The sequence below is a fragment of the Pleurodeles waltl genome, chromosome 8 (genome assembly GCF_031143425.1).
Source record: "Pleurodeles waltl isolate 20211129_DDA chromosome 8, aPleWal1.hap1.20221129, whole genome shotgun sequence".
In the NCBI taxonomy this organism is placed as follows: Eukaryota; Metazoa; Chordata; class Amphibia; order Caudata; family Salamandridae; genus Pleurodeles; species Pleurodeles waltl.
Window position 1 is genome coordinate 591103298 of NC_090447.1, and position 25686 is coordinate 591128983.

Here is a 25686-nt window from a genome sequence, read left to right on the forward strand (position 1 = left end):
TTAATAGAAGCTTCCCAGTCTGACTCAGAGGAACACCTTGAGGAAAGTGGGGAGGGTTCTGAACAGGGACTGCCCCTTAGGTGGACACCCAGTAATGTTGGTAGTAATGGAGGTTCCCATCACAGTAGGGCAGCCTTTATTCCTAGAGGCCAGGTTTCTAGGGTCCAGTCAGTTAGGGACAGATCTCTCTCTATAGTTTCCAACTTGTCCTCTGTGTCAAAGCATTCCCAACCCACCCACCCTGAGGATAATGTGTTAGAAAGGGACCTCAAAAAGTTGAGGGTTGAAGAGACCAGACTGAAGCTTAAACTGCAACAGCTGGCCTTAGATAGGGAATCCCTAGACATTGAGAAGGAAAGACAGAGGTTGGGGTTAGGACCCCATGGTGGCAGCAGCAGTATTCCTGAAAGTAATCCTATTAGAGAGCATGATTCCAGGAATCTGCACAAGATAGCCCCCCCTTACAAGGAGGGGATGACATCAACAAGTGGTTTGCTGCACTTGATAGGGTCTGTATGGTACAGGGGGTCCCTCAACGGCAGTGGGCTGCTATTTTTTGTCGCTATCTTTCAATGGAAAGGGTAGGGCTAGGCTCCTTACTGTTAGTGAAAGTTAAGCTACAATTACACAGTATTGAAGGATGCACTCTTTGATGGATTTGGCTTAACCACTGAACAAAACAGGATTAAGTTCAGAGACACCAGAAAAGAGTCCTCTCAAGACTGGACAGATTCTGTGGACTGTTCAGTGAAGGCCTTGGAAGGGTGGTTACATGGCAGTAAGGTATCTGACTATGAAAGCCTGTATAATCTTATTCTGACAGAGCATATTCTGAACAGCTGTGTGTTTGACTTGTTGCACCAATACCTAGTGGACTCGGATCTGACCTCTCCCCAAGAATTGGGAAAGAAGGCAGTCAAGTGGGTCAGAACAAGGGTGAACAGAAAAGCTCATACAGGGGGTGACAAGGATGGCAAGAAGAAGGATGGTAAGTCTTCTGACAAGGGTGGGGACAAAGGTAAAAATACAGATTTTTCATCAGGCCCACAAAAATCCTCTGCTGGGGGTGGTGGGTCCAAATCCTCTTCCAATAATCAACCTAAAAAGCCTTGGTGTTATTTGTGTAAAGTCAAAGGCCATTGGGCAACTGATTCCAGTTATCCAAAGAAAAACACCAAACCTCCCACTACCACAACCCCTGCTGCAAATTCTAGTGCCCCTAGTAATAGCAGTGGTGGTGGGAACCCTATAAATAGCCAATCCAAGGGTGTAGCTGGGCTCACTATTGGCAATGTAGTTGGGGTTGGTCTTGTTAGGGAGACCACAGAGGCTGTTTTAGTCTCAGAAGGTGCCATTGATTTGGCCACCTTGGTTTCTTGTCCCCTTAATATGGATAAGTACAAGCAACTTCCCCTAATAAATGGTGTTGAGGTTCAGGCCTACAGGGACACAGGTGCCAGTGTAACTATGGTCATAGAGAAACAGGTCCATCCTGAACAACACCTACTTGGTCAGCAGTACAAAGTGACAGACGCTCATAACAACATTCTTAGCAACCCCATGGCTGTTGTGAATCTCAACTGGGGGGGGGGGGGTTACTGGTCCAAAGAAAGTTGTGGTTGCCTCACATTTACCTGTAGACTGTCTACTAGGGAACGATTTAGAGACATCAGCTTGGGCAGAAGTTGAGTTGGAGGCTCATGCAGCAATGCTGGGCATTCTTGGGCATATTTTTGCTTTAACCAGGGCTCAGGCCAAAAAGCATAAAGGACATGGTAACTTGGATCCTGGAACAATGGACCAATTGCTCCCTAAAGCTATGGGTAGCAAGGGTAAATCCCTACCCACTATCCCTCCCTTTACAGATGATTCTCCTTCTGAGGAAGAAGAATTTCTTCCCTGTGCAGAACCTTCACCAGATGAGCTGGCAGCCGATACTGCTGAGCTTTTGGGTGGAGGGGGGCCTGCCAGGGAAGAGCTGAGTGTGGCACAGCAAACCTGTCCCACATTAGAGGGTCTCAGACAGCAAGCTGTCAAACAGCAAAATGGGGATGTCAGTGACACCCATAGAGTTTACTGGGAGGACAACCTCTTGTACACAGAGGCAAGGGACCCAAAACCTGGAGCAGCCAGGAGATTGGTCATTCCCCTGCAGTACAGAGAGTTCCTCCTAACTCTTGCACATGACATTCCTTTGGCTGGGCATTTGGGCCAGATCAAAACATGGGAGAGACTTGTCCCCCTGTTTCACTGGCCTAGGATGTCAGAGGACACTAAAGATTTTTGCAAGTCTTGTGTGATCTGCCAAGCCAGTGGCAAGACTGGTGGCACTCCAAAGGCTCCCCTTATTCCACTACCTGTGGTTGGGGTGCCCTTTGAAAGGGTAGGGGTTGACATAGTTGGCTCCCTTGACCCTCCTACTACTTCAGGCAATAGGTTTATCTTGGTGGTTGTGGACCATGCCACAAGATATCCTGAAGCAATTCCTCTAAGGACCACTACAGCATCTGCAGTGGCAAAGGCCCTCCTGGGAATCTTTTCCAGGGTGGGTTTCCCTAAAGAGGTTGTATCAGACAGGGGTAGCAACTTCATGTCTGCATACTTGAAAGCAATGTGGAATGGAATGTGGTGTTACCTACAAGTTCACCACTCCTTACCATCCACAGACTAATGGACTGGTAGAGAGGTTTAATAAAACTCCCAAAGGTATGATAATGGGACTCACTGAAAAACTCAGGAAGAGATGGGATGTCCTGTTACCTTGCCTCCTTTTTGCTTACAGGAAGGTACCCCAGAAAGGAGTGGGCTTCAGCCCCTTTGAACTCCTCTTTGGACACCCTGTAAGAGGTCCACTCACTCTTGTAAAGGAGGGTTGGGAACAACCTTTAAAAGCTCCTAAACAGGATATAGTGGACTCTGTACTTGGCCTAAGATCCAGAATGACTGAGTACATGAAAAAGGCCAGTAAAAACCTTCAGGCCAGCCAGGAGCTGCAAAAGCAATGGCATGACCAGAAGGCTGTTCTGATCCAGTACCAACCAGGACAGAAGGTGTGGGTATTGGAGCCTGTGGCCCCAGGAGCACTCCAGGACAAATGGAGTGGACCCCATCTAAATGTTGAAAAGATGGGTGAGGTTACCTATCTGGTAGACCTGGGTACTGCCAGGAGTCCCCTTAGGGTGATTCAAGTCAACCGCCTAAAACCCTACTATGACAGGGCTGATCTCACCCTGCTCATGGCAACAGATGAGGGACAGGAAGAAGAGAGTGACCCTCTCCCTGATCTCTTTTCCACCACTGAAACTAATGCTTTAGTGGAGGGAATAGTTTTTGGCAGATTGTCTGACTGCAGAACAGAAAGACAACTGCATAAATCTCCTAGGACAGTTCTCTGACCTCTTTTCAATTGTGCCAGGTTCAGCATCCTGGTGTGAACACACAATTGATACTGGTGACAGCCTGCCTGTCAAGAGTAAGATTTATAGGCAGCCTGACCATGTCAGGGACTGCATAAAACAAGAGGTACAGCAGATGTTGGATCTCGGAGTGATTGAACCTTCTGAATGGCCCATGGGCTAGTCCAGTGGTGCTTGTACCAAAGCCTCACTCAAAAGATGGAAAAAGGGAGATGAGGTTTTGTGTAGACTATATAGGTCTCAATCAGGTAACAAAAACTGATGCTCACCCTATACCCAGGGCAGATGAGCTCATTGATACACTGGCATCTGGCAAGTATCTTAGCACCTTTGATTTGACTGCTGGGAATTGGCAGATCAAATTGGCTGAGGATGCTAAACCAAAGACTGCATGTTCAACTATAGGAGGGCACTACCAATTTACAGTGATGCCCTTTGGTTTGAAAAATGCACCTGAAACTTTTCAGAGGTTGGTGAACACAGTCCTGCAAGGGTTGGAGGCTTTTAGTTAGCATATCTAGATGATATTGCTGTCTTTAGCTCCACCTGGGATGAGCACCTGGTCCACCTTTGGAAAGTTTTGAAGGCCCTGCAAAAGGCAGGCCTCACTATCAAGGCCTCAAAGTGCCAGATAGGGCAGGGTAAGGTGGTTTATCTGGGACACCTGGTAGGTGGAGAACAGATTGCACCACTTCAGGGGAAAATCCAGACAATCATGGATTGGGTTCCCCCTACAACTCAGACCCAGGTGAGAACCTTCTTAGGCCTCACAGGGTATTACAGGAGATTCGTTAAAAAACTATGGCTCCATAGCAGCCCCTCTTAATGATCTCACAAGTAGGAAAATGCCTATAAAGGTATTATGGACAGGTAGCTGTCAGAAAGTTTTTGAGGAGCTCAAACAGGCCATGTGCTATGCACCTTTCCTAAAAAGCCCATGTTACTCCAAGAAATTCATTGTTCAAACTGATGCATCTGAATTAGGGGCAGGGGCAGTCTTATCACAACTGAATTCTGAGGGCCAAGATCAACCAGTTGCTTTTATCAGCAGAAGGTTGACCCCTAGAGAAAAGCGTTGGTCTGCCATAGAGAGGGAGGCCTTTGCTGTGGTCTGGGCACTGAAAAGGTTGAGGCCATACCTGTTTGGCACTCACTTTATTGTTCAGACAGACCACAAACCTCTACTTTGGCTAAAACAAATGAAAGGTGAAAACCCTAAATTGTTGAGGTGGTCCATATCTCTACAGGGAATGAACTATACAGTGGAACATAGACCTGGGAGTACCCACTTCAATGCAGATGGACTCTCCAGATATTTCCACTTAGATAATGAAGACTCATCAGGTCATGGCTAGTCTTATTGTCCTTCGTTTGGGGGGGTTGTGTAGGAAAGTACCATCTTGCCTGGCATGTTACCCCCCATATTTCACTGTATATATGTTGTTTTAGTCTATGTGTCACTGGGACCCTGCCAAGCAGGGCCCCAGTGCTCATAAGTATGTGCCCTGTATGTGTTCCCTGTGAGATGCCTAGCTGTCTCACTGTGGCTCTGCTAACCAGAACCTCAGTGGTTATGCTCTCTCTGCTTTCCAAATTTGTCACTGTAGGCCAGTGACTTAATTTACCAATTTTAATTGGCATACTGGGCCCCTTATAAGTCCCTGTTATATGGTACCTAGGTACCCAGGGCATTGGGGTTCCAGGAGATCCACATGGGATGCAGCATTTCTTTTGCTACCCAAAGGGACCTCAGACAAACCCTTACAAAGGACTGCCACTGTAGCCTGCGTGAAATAATGCACACTTTATTTCACAGCCATTTTCACTGCACTTATATAAGTCACCTATATGTCTAACCTTCACTTGCTGAACGTTAGGTGCAAAGTTACTAAGTGTGAGGGCACCCTTGCACTAGCAAAGGTGCCGCAACATAGTTCAGGGCCATTTCCTTGGACTTTGTGAGTGCGGGGACGCCATCACATGCGTGCACTACATATAGGTCAATATCTACATGTAGCTTCACAATGGTAACTCCGAATATGGCCATGTAACATATCTAAGATCATGGAATTGTCCCCCCATTCCAAATCTGGTATTGGGGAGCCAATTCCATGCATCCTGGGGGCTCTACCATGGACCCCCAGTACTCCCAAACCAGCTCTCTGAGGCTTGCACAGCAGCTACAGCTGCTGTCACCTCACAGACAGGGTTCTGCCCTCCTGGGGTCTGGGCAGCCCAGTCCCAGGAAGGCAGAACAAAGCATTTCCTCTGAGAGCAGGGTGTTACACCCTCTCCCTTTGGCAATAGGTGATACAGGCTGGGGAGGGGTAGCCTCCCCCAGCCTCTGGAAATTATTTGAAGGGCACAGACAGTGCCCTCCTTGCATAAACCAGTCTACACCTTTTCAGGGACCCCTTCTCCCCTGCTCTGGTGTGAAACTGAACAAAGGAAAGGAAAGTGACCACTCCCCTGTCCATCACCACCCCAGGGGTAGTGCCCAGAGCTCCTCCAGTGTGTCCCTGACTTCAGCCATCTTGCTTTGCAAGGTGTGGGGCACTCTGGAGGGCTCTGACTGCCCAGTGCCAGTAGGTGATGTCAGAGACCCCTCCCGATATCCCGATAGGTCCTTACCTGATAAGGTAGCCAATCCCCCTCTCAGGGCTATTTATGGTCTCTCCGGTGGGTTTTCTTCAGATTCTCCTTGCAAGTTTCTTTCAGGAATCCTCTGCAACTACTACTTAATCCTCTGACCTCAGATCAACCGCAGACTGCTTCAGGAACCACTGTAACAGCAACAAAGTATCCAGAAGGGATACTTTTCCTCTGCAACTTCAGCTCCAGCCAGCAACTGCAACAATCTCCACGGAGTGCGCACTTTGAGGACTCCCTGTCTTCACTCTGCACCAGAAGGACCGAAGAAATCTCCCGTGGAGTGACAGAGTCACTCTCCTGCTCAAGCAGGCACCTTCTAAGTCGACAACCGGTTCTCTTGGACTCCTCTTCTGGTGACGAGCATGCTCCTTGGAACACAGAGGGTTGACCCTTCGACACTGACTGTCCTGAGGTCTTGCTGTCCCAATTTGAAGGAGGTAAGACCTTGCCTTCCCCGAGAACGACAGTACCCCTGTGCACCACGTCTTCTTGACCCCCTGAGGCCTCTGTGCACTATTTGCAAAATTCCTTCATGCACAGCCTGACACAGGCCCCCTGCACTCTATCCTGCAACAGTAAACTCGCTGATTTGACCTCCGGCAGCGTGGGACCCTCCTTTGTAGTGCTGCACCAACTGCATTTTGCACCTCCTTTGTCCCCGTGTCCTAGGACTCCCGTGGGTGCTGTCTGATTTTCTGAGGGCTCTCTGAAGTGCTGAGAGACCCCATTCCTCCTCACACGGAGTTGAGGCCCACAGGTCCCTCCTGGGTCCAGACAGCGTCATTTTGATGCAAAACACCTGCATCCAGCATCTCTTCGTGGGAAATCCAGTGCATCATGCAGTAACCCACTTACACCTTCCTTGGGTGCACTTCTGCAGTCTTCGTCCAACCGGAGACTCTTCTTTTGCACCCTCTTCTGGGTTGGCAGGGGCTCCTGTCCTTCCTGGAACTTCTTCCGACTTCTGGACTTGGTCTCCTTCCTTTGCAGGTCTTTAGGTCCAGGAATCTACCATTTGTTGGTTGCAGTCTTGCTTGGTTCTTGCAATAACTCTAATCATGACTTGTAGTGTGTCCTAAGGAAACTTGCAGTACTCTACTCCTGTTTTTCTGGGCTCTGGGGTGGGGTATTTTACTTTCCTTTGCTGTATTATTACTCTCCCAGCGATTCTCTAAACACTACTCTTGTCTAGGGGGGAATTTGTGATTCGCATTCCACTTTCTTAGATTATGGTTTGTGTTGCCCCAGACCTATTTTCTCCCATTGCTTTCTATAGCATTTCCTATTGTTTGCACTATCCTATGTCTAAGTACTTACCTTAGTTTGGTGTCTAGTGTAGCTCTTGTGAGTAATACTTACTTCCAGAAGGAGTGTTGCCTCTTTTACTTTTATCCTTGTGTCACCCAAATAAACTACCCTTATTTTTGTTAATACTGAGTATTGTCTTTACTTGACTTAAGTACTGTGTAACTATAAGTGGCATTGCAGGAGCCTTGCATGTCTCCTAGTTCAGCCTAAGCTGCTCTGCTTTAGCTACCTCTATCAGCCTAAGCTGCTAGAACACTACTACATTTCACTAATAAGGGATAACTGGACCTGGTATAATGTGTAAGTACCCAAGGTACCCACTAGAAACCAGGCCAGCCTCCTACATTGGTGGTGCAGCGGTGGGATAAGTACTTGAAATTGCTTTACCACTTTGTTACTAGTACTTTTCACAAGAAAAGCTTGCTCCTATACTTAGAGCTATACATAATATCTGCCTAAAAGTAATTTCTAACTTTCTAAAAAGTTCTTTAAACTTTGCAAAAGTCTTACAAAGTTTCTGAAAAGTTTTCTTCTTTTCTCTAAAAAGTTAGCTCTTTTAGTCTACTAACTTTTTACTCACTTTCCTAAACTTTTTCACGTTCAATATGTCTTCTGTATAAGCTAACCCTAGAGTTGTAAAATTTACCTATGAGTATTTGAACTTTAAAAGTTGGAGGGGTCTCTGTACTGAAAGACTTTTAGGGATTGGGAAGAACCCCAGTAAGGAGTTTCTCTTATATCTTCTCCTCCAAGATGACCATGGAAAAAGCACTGTTCCAGAGCAGACAGAGGGGTGGTAGAGGAAGATTCCAACCAGTTAAGCTCAGAGGAGCACACTGATAATCCCGGGGAGGGCCCTTCCACTGATCTATCTGTTAACAGACCCCTTAGTACAACTGGGAGTGGGAAGGGTGCACACACTAGAAGGGCTCCCTTCACACCTAGAGGCCAGGTCACTAGGGTGGCTCCAGTTAGGGATAGATCAGCCTCTGCACATTCCCATGTTATTTCTGTCTCAGAAGTATCCCACAATTCTAACTCTGAGCACCAGTCCCTAGATATGGAACTCAGAAAGCTGAGGTTAGAAGAGGCCATACTGAGGCTACAGCAGCAACAGTTGCCTTAGACAGGGAATCCCTGGCTGTGGAAAAGGAAAAGCAGGGTTTGGGGTTAGTTCCCCATGGTGGCAGCAGCAGTTTCAGACTTCAAATGTTAGGGAACCCTTATTTGACTCTAGAAATCTCCATAAAGTTGTCCCTCCTTACAAGGATGGAGATGACATATACAAGTGGTTTGCTGCACTTGAGAGGGCCTGTAAAGTTAAGTGGGCTGCTATCCTGTGGCTATCGTTCTCTGGCAAGGGGAGGGACAGACTCCTCATTGTCAGGGAGGATAATGCAGATAATTACCACATTCATAAAAGTGCACTCTTAGATGGTCTGGGCTTAACCACCGAACAATACAGGAAAAAGGTCAGAGAGACCAGAAAGGAGTCATCACAGGAGTGGACAGATTTTGTAGACTGTTCTGTGAAGGCCCTAGAAGGTTGGTTAAATGGCAATAAGGTGACTGACTATGAAAGCCTATATAACTTGATTCCTAGTGAGCATATATTGAATAATTGTGTGTCTGACTTGTTGCATCAGTATCTTGTGGACTCAGATCTGACCTCTCCCCAAGAATTGGGAAAGAAGACAGACAAATGGGTCAGAACAAGGGTGAACAGGGGGTGACAAGGACAGCAAGAAGAAGGATGGTAAGTCACATGACAAGGGTGGGGCAAAGATAAAAAATCTTCTAAGTCTTCATCAGGCCCACACAAATCTTCTGGGGGTGGTGGGTCCAACTCCTCTTCTCATAATCAGAAAAAGCCATGGTGTTATCTCTTTAAAGCCAATGGTCATTGGGCAAGTGACCCCACTTGTCCAAAGAGAAACACCAAATCTCCCACCACCGCAACCCCTACTGCTTCCACTGGCGCCTCTAGTAATAGCAGTGGTGGTGGGAAGAGCACTACTAATAGCCAGTCAAAGGGTGAAGCTGGGCTCACCACTGGTAATGTAGTAGGGGTTGGTCTGGTTAGGGATATCACTGAGGCTGTTTTAGTCTGTGATGGTGGCATTGACCTCTCCACTTTAGTTGCGTGTCCCCTTAATATAGATAAGTACAAGCAGCTACCCCTGATTAATGGTGTTCAGGTTGAGGCCTACAGGGACACAGGTGCCAGTGCCACAATGGTGATGGAGAAACTGGTTGCCCCTGAGCAGCACCTACCTGGTCATCAGTATCAAGTGATAGACGCCCATAGCAACACTGTTAGCCACCTCATGTCGGTTGTGAATCTCAACTGTGGGGGGGTACTGGTCCAAAGAAAGTTGTGGTAGCCACTGACTTAACTGTAGAATGTCTGCTAGGCAATGATTTGGAGACTTCAGCTTGGGCTGAGGTGGAGTTGGAAGCTCATGCAGCAATGCAGGGCATTCCTGGGCATATCTTTGCTCTTACTAGGGCTCAGGCCAAGAAGCAAAGAGGACAGGGAAACTTGGATTCTGGAACAATGGACCAAGTGTTCCCAAAAACTAGGGGAAGGAATGGCAAACCCTTGTCCACTATCCCTCCCTCTCCAGATGATTCCCCTTTTGAGGAAGAGGAATCCTCTCCCTGTGCAGAACCTACACTAGAGGAGCTGGAAGGTGATACAGCTGAGCTTTGGGTTGCAGGGGGCATGCCAGGGAGGAACTGAGTGTGGCACAGCAGACCTGCCCCACACTAGAGGGTCTCAGGCAGTAAGCTGTCAAACAGCAGAAAGGGAAGTCAATGATAGCCACAGAGTTTACTGGGAGAGTAATCTCCTCTATACTGAAGCAAGGACCCTATCCCAGGTTCCACCAAGAGACTGGTCATCCCCCTTCATTACAGGGAATTCTGCCTAACTCTAGCTCATGACATTCCCTTGGCTGGGCATTTAGGCCAGAGTAAAACATGGGACAGACTTGTGCCACATTTTCACTGGCCCCATATGTCAGAAGCCATGAAGGAGTTTTGTTGCTCCTGTGTCACCTGCCAAGCCAGTGTCAAGACTGGTGGCACCCCAAAGGCCCCCTTAATTGCACTGTTAGTAGTTGGGATGCCCTTTGAAAGGGTAGGCTTTGATATTGTTGTCCCCCTTGACCCTCCAACAGCGTCTGGCAATAGATGCATCCTTGTGGTGGTGGATCATGCCACAAGGTATCCCAAAGCTATCCCCTTAAGGACCACTACAGCACCTGCAGTGGCAAACGCCCTCCTGGGAATCTTTTCCAGGGTGGGTTTCCCTAAGGAAGTTGTATCAGACAGAGGTAGTAACTTCATGTCTGCATACCCCAAAGCAATGTGGAAAGAGTTTGGTGTTACCTACAAGTACACCACCCCTTATCATCCACAAACAAATGGATTGGTTGAGAGGTTTAATAAAACTCTCAAAGGAATGATCTTGATACTCTCTTAGAAACTCAGTAGGCGATAGGATGTCTTTTTGCCATGCCTCCTTTTCGCCTAAAGGGAGGTACCCCAAAAATGAATGGGCTTTAGCCCATTTGAGCTCCTGTTTTGTCACCCTGTTAGGGGTCCTCTTGCACTTGTTAAGGAGGGTTGGGAACAACCTCTTAAACCTCCAAAGCAAGACACTGTGGACTATGTATTTGGCCTAAGATGGCATGACAAGAAGGCTGTCCTGACAGAGTACCACCCAGTAAAAAAAGTGTGGGTATTGGAGCCTGTGGCCCCAAGAGCACTCCAGGACAAATGGAGTGGACCCCATCTCATTGTGGAAAAGAAAGGTGAGGTCACCTATCTGGTGGACCTGGGCACTGCCAGAAGTCCCCTTGGGGTGCTTCATGTCAATCGCCTGAAACCTTACTATGACAGGGCTGACTTAACCCTGCTCATGGCCACAGATGAGGGGCAGGAGGAAGAGAGTGAGCCTCTTCCTTACCTCTTTCTCCAACACTGAAGCTGATGGATTAGTGAAGGAGTGGTTCTTGCAGACTGCCTCACTGCTAAGCAGAAGAAGGACTGCAAAAATCTCTCAGGACAGTTTTCTGACCGCTTCTCTCTCATACCTGATGCAACTACCTGGTGTGAACATACAATTGACACGGGGGACAGTTTACCTGTCAAAAGTAAAATGTACAGGGAGTCTGACCATGTCAGAGATTGTGTTAAAACCGGGGTTCAGAAAATGTTGGATCTAGGAGTTATGGAGGCTTCTGATAGCCCCTGGGCCAACCCACTGGTTCTTGTCCCCAAACCGCATAGCAAAGATGGAAAGAGAGAAATTTAGTTTTTTGTGGATTATAGGGGTCTCAATACAGTAATCAAAACTGATGCTCACCCTCTACCCAGGGCAGATGAGCTAACAGATACACTGGCATCTACCAAGTATCTAAGCACCTTTGATTTCACTGCAAGGTATTGGCAGATCAAATTGGCAGAGGATGCTAGACCAAAAACTGCATTTTCTACCATAGGAGGGCATTATTAATTCACTATTATGCCCATTGGTTTGAAAAATGCACCTGCCACTTTTCAGAGGCTGGTGAATACAGTCCTCCAAGGTCTTGAAGCTTTCAGTGTAGCATACTTAGATAATATTGCTGTATTTAGCTCCACATGGGATGACCACCTGGTCCTCGTCTGGAAAGTTTTGGAGGCCATGCAAAAGTCAGACCTAACTATCAAGGCTTCAAAGTGCCAGATAGGGCAGGGGAAAGTGTTTTATCTGGTATGTGGGGAACAGATTGAACCTCTACATGGGAAGATTCCGACAATTATGGACTGGGCTCCCCCTACTACACAGACCCAGGTCAGAGCCTTCTTAGGTCTCACCGGGGAATACAGGAGGCTCATTAAGAACTATGGCTCCATTGCTGCCCCCTTAATGACCTCACCAGTAAAAAGATGCCTAAAATGGTACTGTGGACAGCTAGCTGTCAGAAAGCTTTTGAGGAGCTTAAGTAGGCAATGTGCTCTGCACCTGTCTTGAACAGCCCAAACTACTCCAAAAAATCATTGTCCAAACAGATGCTTCTGAATTAGAGGTGGAGGCTCTACAATCACAACTTAACTCAGAGAGCCAGGATCAACCTGCTACTTTTATCAGCAGGAGGGTGACCCCTAGAGAAAAGCGTTGGTCTGCCATAGAGAGAGAGGCCTTTGCTGTGGTCTGGGCCTTGAAGAAGCTGAGGCCCTACTTGTTTGGGACTCACTTCATTGTTCAAACAGACCTCTGTTATGCCTTAAACAAATGAAAGGTGAAAACCCTAAATTGTTGAGGTGGTCCATTTCCCTACAGGGTATAGACTTTACAGTGGAACATAAACCTGGGATTACCCACACCAATGCAGATAGACTATCCAGATATTTCAGCTTAGACAATGAAGACTCAACTGGGCAAGGTTAGCCTTATTGTCCCTCGTTTGGCGGGGGTTGTGTAGGAAAGTACCATCTTTCTTGGCATGTTACCCCCATGTTTTACCTGTATGTCAGTATGTTTTTGCCTGTCTCACTGGTATCCTGCTGGTCAGGACCCAAGTTCTCATAATTTATGGCCTAATGTGTGTGTGTATATAGTGCTTAACTGTGTCACGGAGGCTCTGCTAATCAGAACCTCAGTGCTTATGCTCTCTCTGCTTTTAAGTTTGTCACTATAGGCTAGTGACTCCATTTACCAATTTCAATTGGGACACTAGACACCCCTTATAAGTCCCTAGTATATGGTACCTAGGTACCCAGGACATTGGGGTTCCAGGAGATCCTTATGGGCTGCAGCAATTCCTTTGCCACCCATAAGGAGCTCAGACAAACCCTTTCACAGGACTGCCACTGCAGACTGCGTGAAATAGTGCACACATTATTTCACAGCCATTTACAATGCACTTAAGTAACTTATGTCACCTATATGTCTAACCTTGATTTAATGAAGGCTAGGTGCAAATTTACTAAGTGATAGGGCACCCTTTCACTAGCAAAGGTGACCCCACATGGTTCAGGGCCAATTCCCGGAGCTTTGTGAGTGTGGGGATGCCATTACACATGTGCACTACATATAGGTAATTACCTATATGTAGCTTCACAACGGTAACACCGAATGTGGCCATGTATGATGTCTAAGATCATGGAAAGGTCCCCCATTCCAAATCTGCTATTGGGGAGCCAATTCCATGCATCCTGGGGGCTCCACCAATACTGCCAAACTAGCTCTCTGAGGCTTGCAATGCAGCTCCAGCTGCTGCCACCTTACAGACAGGGTTCTGCCCTCCTGGGGTCTGAGCAGCTCAGTCCCAGGATGGCAGAACAAAGCATTTCCTTAGGGAGAAGGGTGTTACACCCACTCGCTTTGGAAATAGGTGTTACAGGCTGGGTAGGGGTAGCCTTCCCCTGCCTATGGAAATGCTTTGAAGGGTGGAGATGGTGCCCTCCTTGGATAAGCGAGTCTACACCGGTTCAGGGACCCTTTGTCCCCTGCTCTGGCGCGAAACTGGACAAAGGAAAGGGGAGTGACTCCCCCTGTCCATCATCATCCCAGGGGTGGTGCCCAGAGCTCCTCCAGCGTGTCCCAGACTTCAGCCATCTTGCTTTGCAAGGTGTGGGGGCACTCTGGAGGGTTCTGACTGCCCAGTGCCAACAGGTGATGTCAGAGACCCCTCCCGATAGGTCCTTACCTGATAAAGTAGCCAATCCCCCTCTCAGGGCTATTTAGGGTCTCTCTTGTGGGTCCTCTTCAGATTCTACTTGCAAGTTTCCAGCAGGAATCCTCTGCAACTACTACTTCATCCTCTGACTTCGGATCAACCGCAGACTGCTTCAGGAACCGCTGTAACAGCAACAAAGTATCCAGAAGGGCTACTTTTCCTCTGCAACTTCAGCTCCAGCCAGCAACTGCAACAGTTTCCACGGTGTGCGCACTCTGAGGACTCCCTGTCTTCACCCTGCACCAGAAGGACCGAAGAAATCTCCTGTGGAGTGACAGAGTCACTCCCTGCTCAAGCAGGCACCTTCTCAGTTGACGACTTTTTCTCTTTGACTCCTCTCCTGGCAACCAGCGTGCTCCTTGGAACACAGAGGGTGGATCCCTTCAACACTGACTGTCCTGAGGGTCCTGCTGGCCTAATTTGAAGGAGGCATGACCTTGCCTTCCCTGAGAACCACAGTACCCCTGTGCACCACATCTTCTTCACCTCCTGAGGCCTCTGTGCACTATTTGCAAAATTCCTTCATGTACAGCCTGGCACAGGCCACCAGCACTCTATCCTGCAACGGTCAACTCGCTGAGTTGACCGGCAGCGTGGGACCCTCCTTTGTAGTGCTGCACCAACTGCATTTAGCACCTCCTTTGTCCCCATGTCCTGGGACTCCCGTGGGTGCTGTCTGTTCTTCTGAGGGCTCTCTGAAGTGCTGAGAGCCCCTTCTTCCTCCTCACACAGAGTTGAGGCCCTCAGGTCCCTCCTGGGTGCAGACAGTGCCACTTTGATGCAAAATGCGACTTTACCGGAACCAAGGCCTGTTGGAGGAATCCAGTGCCAAAACTCGCCTGCATCCAACTTCTCTTCGTGGGACATCCAGTGCATCATGCAGTAACGCGCTGACACCTTCCTTGGGTGCATTTCTGCAGTCTTCGTCCAACCGGGGAGTCTTCTTTTGCACACTCTTCTGGGTTGGCAGGGGCTCCTGAGCTTCCTGGAACTTCTTCCAACTTCTGGACTTGGTCTCCTTCCTTTGCAGGTCTTCAGGTACAGGAATCCACCATTTCTTGCTTGCATTCTTGCTTGGTTCTTGCAATAACTCTAACCATGACTTATAGTGTGTCCTAAGGGAACTTGCAGTACTTTAAACCTGCTTTTCTGGGCTCTGGGGTGGGGTATTTTACTTAACTTTGCAGTATTCTTTCTCTCCCAGCGATACTCTACATACTACACTGTCTAAGGGGGGAATTAGTGATTCGCATTCCACTTTCTTAGTATATGGTTTGTGTTGCGGGTAGACCTATTTTCTCCCAATGCATTCTATAGCAATTCCTATTGTTTGCACTATCCTATGTATACTTACTTACCTTATTTTGGTGTCTAGTGTATATATTGTGTATAATACTTACCTCCAGAAGGAGTATTGCCTCTAAGATATTTTTGGCCTTGTGTCACCCGACTAAACTACCTTTATTTTTGGTAACACTGAGTATTGTCTTCACTTGTGTTTAAGTACTGTGTAACTATAAGTGGTATTGCAGGAGCTTTGCATGTCTCCTAGTTCAGCTTAAGCTGCTCTTCTATAGCTACCTCTATCAGCCTAAGCTACTATAACACTACTACATTCCACTACTAAGTGAAATGGTGTAAGGTGTAAATATCCAAGGTACCCACTACAAACCAGGCCCGCCTCCTACAACCTGGCTTTTCAGTCTGCACTTGGTTTAGGATGGGCCTCTCTAATGTTTGGGTTCCGCTAGCGTTTTGACACCTTTGGGGTTTAATGCACTCTATAAACTTTACATACATACATTCTTAGATCTCACCTTTCCATTGTCTGCATCATGGTTCCACTCATTTCAGCTTCATCTTGCTGTGGGTGAATCCATCTTCACCTTGTAAGTGATGGAATTGAGAGTGAGACATGTAGCAGATGTGCTGTCTATGAAGCTGCATACATAAAGGCAACACATGTTCATGTATGCTTGGATCTCAGAGAAATCTTAAATCTGCACTAATGCTCATGAGTCACGTCACTGGAATTAAGATTTCCTCGTCAGTAGGACATTTAGAGGTCCAATAAGTTCCCCTACATCTATCACCATGAATTTATGTCATTAAGCCAATGCTGGAAAGCATATAGATCCTGGTTCCGGCTGTTGTTTTTGGGCTGGATCTGGAATAGAACCTACCCAGGAAAACATAGTAAATTTGTTCTTGTGTCAGTTTCTAAAAAAAGACCTAATTCAGCAGAACCCACATGTTGTCTGCCTTCCATTGGGAGCAGCAACCTGCAGGCAGCCATGGGGATTTTTCATTTTAACATCAAGCCAGGCCCAAAACAAAGGCCTGATTTGCAGGGCCATTAGCCCTTTATTTGTTTGTGTATCATCCTTGCTAGGAGCTATCTAGAGCCTAACACGTAGATACCAATGCAATGGAAGGAGCAAAGGGGCATATTTATACTCTGCGACAAATTTGCCCCTTTTTTTTACGCACATTCAGAGCAAACCTAACTCCATTTTTGTATTTTGACGCTAGAAATGTCTAGTGTCAAAATATTGGAGTTTGCACAATTTTTTCGATGCATGAACCTACCTTGTGTCAATGAGATGCAAGGTAAACATTCCCATCCCAAAAATGGTGCTATCCCCATAGCGCCATATTTATACCCATGCTAAAATGACATACGGGTGGGAGGCGGGGCTAAACAATGGTGCTAAGCTTGCTTAGCACTTTTTATTTAATGCCTGAGTCAGACAAGGCATTAGGGTACCTTTGGATCCATTTCCATGGTCAGACACCATGGAATGGGTCCACAGGTGCCCACCCCAAGCCCCAGGAACACCAGCATCCACACCTGAGGGACACCAGAGGATGGGGGACCCCATCCCAGGTAAGTATGGGAAAGTATTTTTTGGTTTTATTTTAAAGTGCCATTTGGGGCCAAAACAATGGCCCCCTTAATGGCACTGGGTGCAATGGCCATGCCCAAGGAACACTGGTCCCCTGTGCAGGCTTGGGTGGTGGTCACGACTCCTGTCTTTTTCACGACAGGTATCATGTTTTGGGATGGTTGTGCACCTGAAAAAGACACAAAGCTGGTTAGCGGAATTTTTTTTGCCTCTAATCAGCCTAACGTCATTTTTAGACACACAACCTCCTATTCCCATACCTCCAGCCCTATCCGGCTAGTGTCATTTTAGTTGACACTAGCCCAAGCTTCGCACCGGCTTGAGCCATTTCATTAATATGGCCCCTGGCTGGTGCTCAGGAATGGCGCAAGCCGGCGCTAAACATTTTGGTGCAAAACTTCCTTAGCCCAGTTTTGCACCTAAAAGTATAAATCTGGGCCAAAGTTTGAAAGAACAAAGAAAACGTAAGGATATATGAGGGACCCTGGGATCAAGATATATTACAGGGAACAGGTGTCCCTCAGCACAATGTAAATCACAATTTTCACATAGAGATACAATGAAATCTATGTACAGTCCCCAATACAATATTCATTGAATACACAATAATTTCAAAGGAATTAAGAAAGCAACACATAAGGGGCACTTAAAATGTGTGAGATGACTCTTTCCAGCACAGTTATTTAACATCAGTATGTACACAAGTGATAAATAATGGGAGTCACATATACATTTGTGTCAATGTCCATGAGCCAAACTCAGGCATAGAGAACTGACATGATATAATACAGTAATATGTGTCAAATTAGGCCAGTACCCATACTTATCATGAAAACTAATTGCCGATCATAACATGAGTTATGGTAGAACTGTCAAAACATATTATTTATTCAATAAATATTGCTTTACAGAATGTACATAGATTTCATTGTATCTCTGTGAAAATTGGGATTTAATTTGTGTTGAGGGACCCCTGTCCCCTGTAATATGGAAGGAAACAAAGGCACAGAGCTTATTACATCACAAGTATTAAAGAAAAACCATGGGAGGCAGGTTTTGAACTGTGTACAACTTTCTACATACGAGATGTGCTTGTACCGTGAGAGAGAAGATTTACCGGTTTGAGGTATGTACAGACATATTGATTTAAACAGCTCCTGCTATTTCATTTGTTCAATGCTCTTAGGCCCATATTTATACTTTTTTAGCGCCGCATTTGCGCCGCTTTTTGACGCAAAAACGGCGCAAACTTACAAAATACAATTGTATTTTGCAAGTTTGTGCCGCTTTTGCGTCAAAAAGGGACGCAAATGCGGTGCTAAAAAAGTATAAATACGGGCCAATTGTATTTTGTAAGTTTGCGCCGTTTTTGCGTCAAAAAGTGGCGCAAATGCGGCGCTAAAAAAGTATAAATATGGGCCTTAGTGTGCTACACATCCCAGTGTAGGGTGTCAGAGCACTTTACATCACACAGAGAGACACAATAAATCATACAAGTATGTAAATCACTTTTCGAATCCTTAGTGTGCTTTAAATATGGAGCAGAGATGTTTGAGTAGGAGGAAAGCTAAGATGTGGCAGATGGTTAAACTATGGGGGGTAAGCTTTTCAATTCCAGCAAAAAACCTATCAGGTGATTACCGGAAGACAAAGGATTCGGCCAAGCGTCGTGTTATAAAGAGGTACTAAGGCTCAGCAGAAGTCGAGCATCCGATTTTTTTGCTTTTAAGATGTCTAAAGATGAACAATATAACTCCGAATTTCTCTGTGTTATTGCATGAAATACAGACATCATTCAGCAGTGATTGGCGCATTCTGTTTCGATTTTGTTCTATCTAAATTTCATATATTAACCCAGAGAAATCCCGAGTCATACGTTTGAAATTTAGACGGATCAAAGGCAAACTTTAGACACTGGCCTCTGCACTGAGCCAGCGCAGTTCATCATGATGCGGCCTCAGATGAGTACATTCTAACCTATGCTAAATAAGAGAAGAAATAAAGCAAAGGGTAGCCCTGCTGTATGCATGTTTTAACGTGACAATGATAACACAAGAGAACAGAATAATCCATGCTGTGCTTTGCAGAGGCCTATTGCTATACCTTCAATTTAAAACAACCTTTCATAAGTTCTTGTGTTCAGATAAGAGGTTTGAAATCACAGGTAATTCGACTTTTTTAGGTATCAGACCCCGTTTCAAACTACGCTGAGCGAGTCAAGGTCACCTAAGTGACAGCTTGTCTTTCAAATACAATTAAAAGAGAATGCCCCAGTTAGCACCTCTAGAATAAAAGTAACAAACCTTATTTTGCAGCAGCATATTGAACACAATGGGGGTTATTCTAACTTTGGAGGAGTGTTAATCCGTCCCAAAAGTGACGGTAAAGTGACGGATATACCACCAGCCGTATTACGAGTTCCATAGGATATAATGGACTCGTAATACGGCTGGTGGTAAATCCGTCACTTTTCCGTCACTTTTGGGACGGATTAACACCTCCTCCAAAGTTAGAATAACCCCCAATGTCCGGAAATAGGCGATACGAAACAAAAAGGGAGCAAATGAATACTTTTACATTGCGGGTTAGTTGCAAAAAATTTAACAAAAATTATATTTCTTCAAAACAATAATTGTCTCTACAAAGTGAATAAAAGTGTTGGATCAATGGTACCAATGCTAAAAGCTGTAATACATTCTTGAAGAATTAAACTCTGTCTGTTCTCTCTTAGGTTTGATTATTCCAAATACATTCACCTTCAGTCTCCACCAGGCACCTAGACATAAGTATATTTTGAGGGGGGGCATGGCCCTCAGCTCTGACCAAACATTAGAACTGTATTCCACAGGTGCATTCTTTCCCAAATACTGGTTTCACTACTAAATAACCCACAGAATGTCATAATACAAGAACATCGAGGACAGAATACTGAAAGGTAAGTGTATTTAGGGCAGTATAAATTTGCTATTCCTAATCTCTCTCTCTCATATATATATATATATGTATCTATATATATATATATATACACACATATACATACATACATACATATATATGTATATATGTGTGTGTGTGTATATATATTTCCCACAACAAAACAAAAAACATATATACCACACACTCAGGACATTCCTTTTTGTTTGTTGCTGCATCCACCTTTCAATTCCTATCTTGCCTGCTCTATCTTACTTTTTCTACTTATTCTCCTTTCTGTCTCTTAATCTCCTCTCTTTTTCTAGATCTTCCCTATCTTCTCTTCCCTCTTCTTTTGCCTCTCTTTAACCCTCTTCTCTATAGACCATGTATGGCAACTGAGACTTTCTCCTGGCTGTGCTTGGCTGTTAGCAGCACCTGCCACCTTTCTTTGGCCACTGTGCTTTTCCTTGTTTCCCAATCCCAAATGCCTACCATCCTAGGGACATCCTGGAACTGGAAAAGTCTCCCACATTCATGGAACAAAGAAGTTAATGCAAAGTGGCCATCATATTCCCATAGCTAGTCGTTAGTTCTTGTTGGGCAGGACATCAGGCTGCATGACTTTGGTGTTTTTTAACTGCTTTAGAGCAGACGACCTGTTGACGTCCACTACATCACTTTCACAGACGGTGGACTTCAAAGGGTCATCCACAGTGCTGGAAAAGAAAATGTTTCTGGTAGAAACAGCAGAAACATTTTCCTTTCCAAAATCAAATTTGGTATGTTTTATGACAGGGCACAATGCTTTATGACAGGGCATTCCTTGGCCTAATAATGCATGGATGTTTCATAGTAGATGTAATCTCCTAAGAGTGTATGCTGGCAGCATTGTATGTCTGTTGCCCATGTGTACTCAAAATATAGTTTCTTCCCTGCACCCATTATGTACTGTGTGCTCTGGGATAATTTGATTATGGACATATTGTCTAATCAGGCCACAGTCTGTTTGAAGGCACAGACTGTGTCGGGGGACTTGTGTCCTGGCATCATAAATACTTTTGGGTCAGTTAGACATGAGCAGGCCTTTAGCTAAAAATCCTTTTAAGTTTCCTGTTTCACTAGATTCTTGAGTGAACTTTTCACCTGGTTTGTGTCAGTTTGGACAATGGGACTAAACTGTTTTTTAACTATGAATGCATGTGTGGTTTCTGCATGGGCCTGATTTTGTGCAATATGTTTTTTTTCATATTTTCTATATGTTTATTCTTTACATTCCCAGCAACAAACACTACCAAAAATGTTCACCAAATATTTTGCATGTAGTACATTAATTACATAACCCTTATAACAGCAAGGTGTCTGCTATGAACATAAACTAGATAAAGATAAATCAGAATTTCAAAGGAGTCAATAGAGTTCAAAAATCAGATTCATACTACACAGATCTTAAAATAGATTATGCAAATAGCATAAAACGTTACTCAATGTTCTGCTGAGATGTCCTGAGAGGTCCATTATAATACAAATGCTTTCATCCTCAAATGCACTGTTTACAGGTTTCCACATTATTTGGTTCATCGAGATGAAGCCTCAATGAGTTGACTCTGGCAGGGTTATATAGATATTAAACCATTTTTGTAAGATGGTCTGTTATAGTAGCTCTTTGAGACATGGCAGACTATATTGGTTCATTTGAGACTCACACTACTACTTCGGATATTAGCACCACCTCTGCCAGAGGCACATTATCCTAACGGTCTACACAACAGGACAGTGTAGACTGGAGCAATGTGAGTCAAATATAAGTTGTACCTGACGTGATAACTCTGCCTCAGCACACAATAGCACACAATAGACTAATCAAAGCACAATACCGTATTGGAAAGTGTAGTTTCCTGATTAGACATTGCTTCTGAATGACTGGTAGGTTTGGGTTTCCTTTCAGCTCCTCACATAGAACACTGTGGTATCCCCAGAGGTCTGTCATATGCCCTCTACTCAATCTGACTAAATCATTCAACTTTATCTGTTACAGCTATGAGGCTGACACCCATATCTTTTTAGAAAATGAATAGTCTGAAAGATCTCTTGATGACTGCCTTCAGGCCATTAACACATGGATAATAGTAGGAAAGTACCATCTTGCCTGGCATGTTACCCCCATTTTTACTGTATGTATGTTTGTTTTTGCCTATGTGTCACTGGGATCCTGCTAGTCAGGACCCCAGTGCTCATAAAGTATGCCCTGTATGTGTTCCCTGTGTGGTGCCTAACTGTATCACTGAGGCTCTGCTAACCAGAACCTCAGTGTTTATGCTCTCTCTGCTTTTAAAATTGTAACTGCAGGCTAGTGACTAATTTTACCAATTCTGATTGGCACACTGGAACACCCTTATAATTCCCTTGTATATGGTATAGGTACCCAGGGTATTGGGGTCCCAGGAGATCCCTATGGGCTGCAGCGTTATATTTTGCCACCCATCGGGAGCACAGACAATTCTTACACAGGACTGCCACTGCATCCTGAGTGAAATAACGTCCACGTTATTTCACAGCCATTTTTCACTGCACTTAAGTAACTTATAAGTCACCTACATGTCTAACCCTCACTTGGTGAAGGCTCGGTGCAAAGTTACTTAGTGTGTGGGCACCCTGGCACTAGCCAAGGTGCCTCCACATTGTTCAGGGCAAATCCCCCTGACTTTGTGAGTGCGGGACACCATTAGATCCATGCACTACATATAGGTCAATACCTATATGTAGCGTCACCATGGTAACTCCGAACATGGCCATGTATCATGTCTAGGATCATGGAATTGTCACCCCAATACCATTCTGGTATTGGGGGGACAATTCCATGCATCCCCGGGACTCCAGCATAGAGCCCGGGTACTGCCAAACTAACTCTCCGGAGTTTTCTCTGCAGCTACTGCTGCTGCCAACCCGCAGACAGGTTTCTGCCCCCCTGGGGCCTGGGCAGCCCAGTCCCAGGAAGGCAGAACAAAGGATTTCCTCTGAGAGAGGGTGTTACACCCTCTCCCTTTGGAAATAGGTGTGAAGGGCCTGGGAGGAGTAGCCTCTCCTGGCCTCTGGAAATGCTCCTTGCAGAAGCCAGTCTACACCGGTTCAGGGATCCACCCAGCCCTGTGCTGGCCCAAAACTGGACAAAGGAAAGGGGAGTGACCACTCCCCTGACCAGCACCTCCCAGGGGAGGTGCCCAGAGCTCCTCCAGTGTGTCCCAGACCTCTGCCATCTTGGATGCAGAGGTGTGAGGGCACAATGGACAGCATTGAGTGGCCAGTGCCAGCAGGTGACGTTAGAGACACCTCCTAATAGGTGCTTACCTTTCTCTGTAGCCAATCCTCCTCTGTGGGCTATTTAGGGTCTCTCCTGTGGGCATCTCACCAGATAACAAATGCAAGAGCTCACCAGAGTTCCTCTGCATCTCCCTCTTTGGCTTCTTGTCAGGATACTTCAATTTAATTTCCTCAGAAGCAGAAGATAACTCCTCAGTCCCAACCCGAGCTACTCACAACAAATGTTAATCCTTCGTGCTTAGTACCCCGGAGGGGGAAAGGGGAATGGGATGGTAGAGAGACTGCCACAGAGATGATGAACGCCAGTACTCAGTCTGCCTCTTCACATCTAAGATTGGATGCAGCACCTGCAAGAGTCACAGTCGCAATTACTAGGGACATACAACATCAGTTTTTCACTTTCTACTCTCAACACTTAATTCTCTTTAATTCGATTATTTCTTCACTCACCCTGAGTTCTCTGTAGCCTTGCTTCTCTCTATGAATGATAGCTCTTCTTGAAAAATGCTTATTACTGGTTCTGGAAGAACTTCTCAACCTTTGTTAGAGATTGGTTTTATGTTGCTATATATATACATATAGTTGGTGATCATGCGTTCTCCAAATCAGCTGATGTTATTTAATTTCTCCTGTCTTATTGTGACTTCTGTCAATACTTGTATTTGTAAATGCTTGTTTATTAAAGTTTGTTTCTCCTTTCTTACTTCGACATTTGCTGATAACTTGTATTTGTAAATGCTTGTTTATTAAAGTTAGTTTCTCCTTTCTTACTTCGACAACTGTCGATAACTTGTAGTTGTAAATGCTTGTTTATTTAAGTTTGTTTCTCTTTTAAACTCTATTTTGGTTTATTACCATTGAATTTGTAAATGCTTATTTGTTAACAGTTCGTTTCTCCTTTAAACTTGGCCTTCGTTTATAACCTTGACATTTGTAGATACTTGCTCTTTTAAAGTTCGTTTTTTCTTTGACTTTAATATCTTAAAGAAGAACCTAGTAAACATAAGGTTTATTCATACATTAACTCTGTAGCCTTGCCGACTTCCACGGGAACGGTCTACTATCAAACTCTTCGAATAAACCTTGACAATATTTATCAGTTTTCTGTAATATAATCTTCAAATGTAATTTTACCTCACAGGAGTTTCTGCTCTGAAGCGCGCTCTCTCTCCACACAGCTGATTCCTGTCAGACCTCAGTTGAAGTGCAAAGCTTCCAGCTGGAGAGCTCGTAACCTAGCAACCAACCGATTGCAAGACTAGAACTGTAACTAACCTTCAGGACTCACAGCGGCCATCTTGGATCTTCTCTCCGTGATTCTTCCTTTGAAATAAGCGCAAGATTACTCCTCAAACCTTCTTCCAGTTTGGGCTTTGCTGTCTCCACTGAGGATATCTCTTTGCTTTTCTCATGCACTTCTTTGATTTGACTTGGCAAGTTTGTGTGGTCATGACAGTACTCCCCCTCAAGGAACAGTTCTCCAATTTAGGTTTGCTTGGGTAGGTTCTATGAAAGTTTCTCACTAATCTTGAAGCATGTACATACTCGTGCGGCTCCCAGGATCGTTCCTCTGGACCATAACCTTTCCAATCAATTAGATAATAAAGCTGGCCATTACGGATTTTGGAATCTAAGATTTGATTGACCTCATACTCTTCTGCAGAGCTAATCTGGATAGGAATTGGAGGGGAGTTTTGACGTAAATTTGGAGGACTGTTCTTTAACAAGGAGACATGGAAAACAGGATGTATCTTTAGATGAGCTGGCAACTGCAATTTAACTGCCACTGGATTGATCATCTTGTCAACTTTGAATGGGCCTATAAATCGTGGCTGAAATTTGCAATTTCCTTTGAGACGTAAATGACGAGTGGATAACCAAACTTTGTCTCCTTTCGAATAAATGGGGCTCTCTCTTCTTTTTCTATCAGCCTGAGTTTTATATGAGTCTTTTGCTTGAATGATGTTTTTTCTAGCCCTAACTAACGTGGTCTGCAAATCCCTCACCATCTCTTCTACTGCAGGCACTGAATCATCTTCTTTACCCAACATTACATTAGGATGTCTACCATGGTTCAGATAAAAGGGGGTGAACCCAGTGGTGGAATGAACAGCATTATTGTAAGCAAATTCAGCTGCCCAAATCAACTCGGGCCATTCCTTCTCTCTATCGAATAAATTGAGTCTTAAATACTGTTCTAACTCTTGATCCACTCTCTCTGTTTGCCCATCGGTTTCAGGATGGTAACTGGTAGAGTAACGAGAATCAATTCCTAATCTTTTACTAAAGGCCTTCCAAAAGCGAGAAACAAATTGGGACCCCCTGTCTGAAACTAGAATTTTTGGGATACCATGGGCGCGTACTATGTGTTGTGTAAACAACTGTGCAACCTGTGGGTCTCAAGGGATTTCTTTCAAAGGAATGAAATGCGCCATTTTA